The 7,478-nt window shown below is 38.2% G+C and overlaps 1 long non-coding RNA gene across 1 annotated transcript; it reads right to left on the bottom strand.

The window, feature by feature from the left end:
• Positions 1-2,130: 2,130 nt before the first annotated feature.
• LOC140381762 (uncharacterized) lies at positions 2,131-3,365 on the bottom strand. The gene is made up of 3 exons (XR_011931266.1): positions 3,277-3,365; positions 3,149-3,203; positions 2,131-2,818 (listed from the first exon to the last, which is right to left on the bottom strand). It is a non-coding gene; the product is annotated as an uncharacterized lncRNA (long non-coding RNA).
• Positions 3,366-7,478: the final 4,113 nt, after the last annotated feature.

Raw genomic sequence — 7,478 nt, 5'->3', positions numbered from 1 at the left:
TTGTCACAATGATCAATTAACCAACTCATCTTGACATCTCTAGCCTCGACAATTTCAATACCATTTTAAAATTTATTTTTGTAACAAAATCCCAACTGCAGTTTCCTCGAACAGCAACGATGAAAACAGATTAAACGATGTTCATAGGACTTCAGCAGTGTCCCTGCGTCCCAAACTTCATTGCACACATCTTTTGACACAAGTTCTGACCTGGAGCAAATAAAACATATATAAAAGTCTAGAAACATTGAGTAGATTATGGACTAAATAATCAGTTTTTCAGTTGTTCTTTAACTGTTATAAAACATTCGTGGAAAAAACGTCTACTTTTTAGTCTAAAAGTAAACATTTAAACATGCACTTTGATACCTTTACCTAAGTATATGTGATACGTGATATGTGATTTATTTGGGTAAATGTCTCATGTATCTGTAACAAACGTGTTAAACGTGATGCATTTGACTTCAACCCGATAAAATAACGGTGCGCATTTCTATATTTCTACATTTCTAAACCTCAACTCAACTGTTTCTGAAAGTTCATAAACATACATTAAAAACAATTAACATCCCAAACTATCACGTGATTGAGACTGTCCTGACGCTCAGAAATATTGGACTGAAATGAACAATGCACTGCAGACGTCGTCCCTCTCGATTCCAGAACTATGGACTTGGGCCTCAAAACTGCTGCCATGGACACAATAAATGGATACCTTTGGAATGTACTTTGGCCACAGGAAAAAAGGCCACCGCAAAGAAATTGATGACACAAACATCACCAACGACATTGTAATAAACATCAGACAAATGGAATAAAAAAATATAAAATGTATTAACTTTTGATTAAAATTGGACTTGACTGTTTGAGTTATTGTTATGCCTTAATTGTATTTATGCTTGTCATATTGTACCATTATGATTATTTTTCTTTATCTTTTTTATTATTTCTATTATTAATTTATTTTTTTATCCTGGTCCTCTTGTTTTTAAATGTATTAAAAAAAAAAAAAGCTTAATGTTTAACTTCACTTTTGCCTCCTTTTTAAAATGTTGAATGTTTTTTTTTACTCTACTTAAAGGCTCTAGTGAATATAACAGTGACTCAAATCAGTTGAAACAAACAAAAATAAAACATCCGTTCACAACAGTCAGTAACAAGAGCAATAAACACAAGTCAGTCATAAATCTGCAGGAGTTGAACTAATTGCCTCGACCTCCGGCTTCGTCACGTTCTGTTCTTTCCTCGGGACGTGTCGATGCAAAGCTGAGGACGGTGTTACCCAAGCTGCTGCAGGAGTTACACCTGTGGCAGGAGGACCAGGGGCCAGGAAGTGTCAGGAATGTGTGGACGCTGCAATACATTATGTCCACGGCACTGGAGTTAAAATATGTCTGTTTCTCTAGATTTACCTGTGGATAAAGTGTAGGTGTGACTGCAGGGGAAACGAGCTTAAAGTGACGTATGACAGGCTTTTACAATTTAAGTTTTGTCTTTATTTGGTGAATTTATACCTGTTGTACTTATAAATTATAGTTTTACACCAATCGAGCAGGTATTTGTGGAGGAAATGTTAAACATCACACTAGGTATGATCACTCCAGTCAAAGTTTATGCATCATTTATACAAAAAACAACTTTGACTCTCTAAACATGAATTTTACGAAATAAAGTTACTCTCATATATATTTGTCAAATTAAAAAAATGGTGATGTGATTGCTGTGTAATTTCCTTGTCTGATGTCATAAAATACAAACAGGAAGTGAAATTATAAATCAAAAAAGAGGGATAAATTTGTTTATAATTTTTAGCACAAAAATTATATATTTATCTTGACTGCATTTTAGTACAAATAGTTGCCCGACCTGTAGGGGGCACTTTAAATTTAGATATATTCAATTAAATTTAACGCCCAAAATCACCACAGCTCTCAGGGTATCAATTCAAAAACAACTCTTGCAGTTTTATGGGCAGCAAACGTGTTGAAATGTATAATTTAATGACTTGCATTTTAGAAAAGGTGCATGTTTGAATAGAAATAAATGCAGTGCAGTGGACAGCAGGACGGATCGTGCCTGTTCCATGTTGATTTGTGCTCTGTAGTTGCACAAATCAACATGAAAGCGGTTTATTTAGCCTGAGCTAAACATCAGCAGCTCATGATGTGGGATTTTCACAGATCTAAGCAGTTACTGACTGTAATCACCATAAATACCTCAGATAAAATACATCGCGTTACGTTCAAACCCAGACGAATCATGCAGTTTCCTGGAGGTTGTGGAACAGATCGGAATGATACGTTCCACTAAGAGATGCTACTGGTCCATATGTGCCCCTGTAGCTCTTGCAGTGGTGGTTTGTAATACAGTACTAAAGTTAAAGTAATGCAGTTATATGCAACATGTGGGCTAATAGCACAGACCTAAAAGTTTGTATTAGTTTAGGCCGGTTCAGGTTCGACTCAAGGAAAAAGAGACGGTTCTTAATAACACTTTCCACACACAATGTAGAGCTTTTTGGTTAATGTATTTACAGAAAATGCTACAATAATATTTACAATGTATCTACAATTGCACAATCAATGTCAAAAGTCCTCTGCACTATGTGCATATGATAGAAATCCCAAAAATTCCATCCACAACTATGCACAAAGTGAAAGCAGGCGGGAAATAGATGAGGGAAATGAGTATTGTGGATGTACTGTATTGTCCAGTGGAATGAGTGGGTGAGGCACCAGCAGCATCAGGTGAGGACTTCAAAAGGACTCATACTGTGGTCCTGTCTCCAGGGACGAGGGAGTGAGCAGGTGAACCTGGCCTGCATAAACAGACCCAAATTAATATCTCTGTGTACACATACATTTATACTTCTTAAATGCAAGATAATAGAAATGTTGTGCATAATCCATTTAAAGTCATTTAGCAGTTAATAAAATAGCCAAAAACAACCACACAAATAGCTCACAATTTTACAAAAAGTAGCTAATCAAAACATAAATCCCAATGTGGCCATTTACTCAAGAGTTAACAGACTGAGAATCTGGTTAAACACAATTAAATTCAGACAGTATATGATAGAAATCATGCAAATCATGTGTGTTAGCATTGGCGGCGGCTAACACCGGTTAGCATTAGGCAAAACACTCACCTAGTTCCTTCCATTATAATAGCACAGCCACAAGGGAATAAAACACCGGCGGCATCTGCAGGTTGAGGGACAAAACACTTAGATCCAATTCATACAAACATGAAACGATGGTTTACAGAGTGTTTTACCTGGAGCCGTTCTCGTTCTGACTTTCCCACCATCTCCCGAAGGAAGGTGCGCAGATGTTGTGATTCTCTGACACTCCCGCACGTGAGGCTGACGCAAGTGTCACGTGATTGGCGGTTACCGTGGTAACAGGAGAAATTCAAAAAATGCAGCGAACTAATTTAAAGGGGAACGCACATTATCAGATGGGTTATAATGCAATTCTAAGTATCTGTACTTTACTCAAGCAAATGTTCAATACTTGTACTTTCACTTCACTACATCTGAGAGCAGGTACTTTCTACTTCACAGCTATTTATTTTGTTTTAATCTAGACCTTTTTAGCACATTCATCTGCATAAAAGCCTAATGTGGTTAATGGTCATGTGCAATACCGCGCATGGACAGCAGGGGGCCAGGCTCTGCTCAGCTGTGCGTTATTGTTGTTGTTGTTGTTGTTGTTGTTGTTGTTTTATGGCGGTTGGCATCCGAGTGTTGCATTACCGCCAGACTTTATTCTTCAGACGTTTCGTAGTCCTCAGACTCTGTCGTAGTCCGTAAAAGTACTCCTCCCATTGCTTTGGCGTTACAAAGCCCATGAGGTCATGATGTGTTTTTGTGACTAGAAATCTGCACTCTTCTTTTTCTTCTTTTTAATGTTTTTATTTGTTTGTTTTGTCATTTGATGCACATTTTTTGTTCTTGATGCATTTTAAATTATTTTGTGAACAAATTGTGCTCTAAAAATAAACTTTGGCCATATTCTGGGCGTGAACAGTATATGATGTCACAAAGCACCAGCACAAAGCACCGCCCCTATAAAAGGTAGGGGAAAACCCCTCAGAACATTTGAAAAGCAGACGGAAGTGCAGCGTTTACCACAGTGTAGCCACGTTCAACAGCCATTTTACAACTTTTAAAGCTATGGTAGCGAATCAGGAGCTCGCTTCAGACGGACATCAGGTCTTTCAAGGTTTGTGAAGAACAGTTTGGAAATATTCTGAACAATTTGAGAAGCCAAAGTTGTAGCGTATGAGTGTGCTTAAACTGGGACTAAACCAATAATAAATACGAAGTCATAAATAAGATGAAACCAGGACTAAACTAAGACTAATCCTTGTGTAACTCAGCACTCATGTATAAATCCATTTGTGTTTAGATCCTGTAGTCCCTAAAGTCGGCTCTGACAATAAACCAAGCGGTCACAAAAGTCAGAAACGGAGATCCAGGGACGCCGACTTAGGATCCGACAACGAGCCCAAAAGATCTCGGTCTGAAAGGTCGACCGTGACTTTAGCAGGAGTCCAGCAAGAGGTCAAAAGGAGGGAAAAGAAGAAGAAGAAGAGTGTGAGGACTGCAATGAAGACAGTGATTGAAGCAGCAGGTAAGAGAAATGATACATACTTCAACTAGGACTAAACCAGAACCAAAATATAAATCTAGGACCAAACCAGGACTTAACCTAGACTGAAACACGTCAAATCAGCCTAAATTAGAGGTGGGTGAGACGCTTCTCCACCTCGCCTCAATGTGCATGTTATAAATGAGTATGAAGTATAAAGGATGACAATAATGATATATATTTTGTCCTTCAGATCAGGCGGACTTCAAGCTGAAGTATGAGCAGCACAAGCAGCTCGGAGAAGGAGGATATGGAGCTGTGTTTGCCGGAGTCCGGATCTCAGACCAACAACCTGTGAGTCTTTCAACCACAATGACTTAAAGGGGCACTCTGTACTTTTTCTACCATCTATCTTGTGTATATTCCTATATATTAAGTGCGTCAAAAGTAAAAAAGTTCAAAATATTTTTTTTGATTCAAACTTGTACCAAAGAAGTTCATTTTCCACATTATTTGACGTTCTATTTTCTGCTTTTCAGGTGGCCATTAAGTACATCCACAAACCGACCGTGCTGTTTGTTCCAATGGTAAGTGAAATACTTCTTATTTTTTCTAAATCAAGCTTAATTTGCGCAGTTTAAACATGTCCGGGAGCAATAACCGAAACACGAGCTGCTAAATGAACACAAAAATAAGCTTGTTGAACTACAGAAAAAACGACAAAACTACAGGGTTTAGTAGGTTTTTATACACAACACGAAGACGCCAGGGCATTTTGGTGTTTGCGGAGACATTTATAGCACTTTTAAAATATCAATAATTGTATGTTTTGTTCTTGCTGCTCTTTTTTTTAAACTGCATTCAGCACTAATTGTGTAATAAAGTCTTTTTCTCACTCTTAGGAGTTCAAAAACAAGGTGCACGATGTCCCCGCTGAGGTTCTCCTGATGGCCCTCGCCGCCCCCAATCATGAGCCAATCGGACGGAGCCCCAGCGTGTCTCTCCTGGAGTGGTTCAACCTGGACAACGGCCACATCGTCCTGGTGATGGAACGACCCATTCCGTCAATAGATCTGTTCGACTACTGTTTGCAAAATGCACCGCTGCCTGAGGAAAAAGCCAAGGTACGCTCACACACAGAGACATGTTGAGCTTAAAGGGGCTTTTCTGGAGGGCCCACTGTGGAGATGTTTATGGAGATGCGCCACAGTATGGCATTAAACTAATCTACCATGCAGGTATTTAGTCACAAAAGTAAGTTGGTGTTATACTGTCCAAAAAACTCCTGAGCCAAAACACACATTTTTAACATGATCTGGGTCGCCTTTTCCACAGATCTGACCTGTAACTGCCCTGGTCGTGTCAATTACTTGTCTCCAGGAAGATAGATGAGTTTAATGCCGTACTGCAGAACAGTCAGGAAACTATTTCAGAGTTTTTCCATTTTTAAAATTGTATGTTGACATCAAACTTTAAGTAGGTTATCTTAAAATCCAAATCAACCAACTTTATTTACAAGAGGAAACACTCCTAAAATAGAATAAAACTAGGACATAAACAGTAAAAAAGTATATAAAGCTAAAACAATACAATTGAAAATGTGAATATCATTTTTCATTTTAGTTATTATCATCTTGGTTATTTTGTTTTTGAGGCTCTTTTTTTCCTCATAATTCAAATATTGTTTGAGTTTTTCACATATAAAATAAGACCAACGACTCCTGTCATACTGTAGTCCTGTTTTAGACTTGCTTTAGACCTCATATGATCCTGCTTTAGATCTGGACTGGTTTAGATCTGGACTGGTTTAGATCTGGACTGGTTTAGGTCTGGACTGGTTTAGATCTTATATATTATTTATATCCAATTGTTTTTATTTGTGTCGTTACTTTAATATTTATAATGCCTCAAAATTTGCATTATTGTTAACATTAGTGTTAGAGTTGCGTTAGCATTAGCGTTAGCATTATTGTTGGCATTAGCGTTAGAGTTGCGTTATCATTAGCGTTAGCATTAGCATTATTGTTGGCATTATTGTTTGCGTTAGAGTTGTGTTATCATTAGCGTTAGCAGTAGCGTTAGCATTAGCCTTAGCATTATTGTTGGCATTATTGTTGGCTTTAGCATTAGAGTTGCGTTAGCAGTAGCGTTAGCATTGAGACAAACACATCCCTGAACACGGAATCAGTGCTAGATTCTCGGCCACAGAAATGATGACATAGCTCTGGTTCCCATGGTAATTGATTTGATTTGATTTAATGTGTTAACTGCTTTAGCCATAAACAGGCCAAAACTATATTTTCTTCTATTTTACGTTTTAAGTGTAAAATGAAAGGCTAACCAAACTTAAAGCAGGTGATGAATTCATTTTAATAAAGCAAACCATTTCATATACTTCAAAACTAATAAAATGTTTCCTTAACTGTGAAAAGTGTTTGATTCCTTCACATGCTCATTGCTGCACACGCTTTTTTATATTTATCTACCAACCTATAAACTTATTTCTGTGTTTTTCTCTTTTATTTCAGGGACCTTCGACTTTGCGCCCCCCGAGTACTTCCAGAACAACAGTTACTGCCCGGGTCCTACCTCTGTGTGGCAGACGGGAGCGCTGATGTATGAACTACTGCACTCAAACGACCAGAGCGACTTCACGACCCAAAACGCTATGGAGGGAAACATCTCTGCCCCGAGTGGCGTGTCGCAAGGTACGAGCAAAAGTACAGACAAAACACTAAAGGCGCACTGTGTAACTTTTCTATGGTTTCTATGGTCACATCATCAAGGAGATGCTATTGCTTTGCCTGGAATGTGCCACGATATCACAGAAAACATATATATTTCTGTGCAAAACAAGCCTGAAGCCACCGAAACAAGTGACGG

Source organism: Eucyclogobius newberryi, unplaced genomic scaffold (genome assembly GCF_026437365.1).
Source record: "Eucyclogobius newberryi isolate DKJ021-1_F unplaced genomic scaffold, fEucNew1.0.hap1 SCAF_5, whole genome shotgun sequence".
In the NCBI taxonomy this organism is placed as follows: Eukaryota; Metazoa; Chordata; class Actinopteri; order Gobiiformes; family Gobiidae; genus Eucyclogobius; species Eucyclogobius newberryi.
The sequence above is the reverse complement of the archived record's forward strand: the minus strand, read 5'-3'. Positions and strand labels throughout refer to the sequence as shown.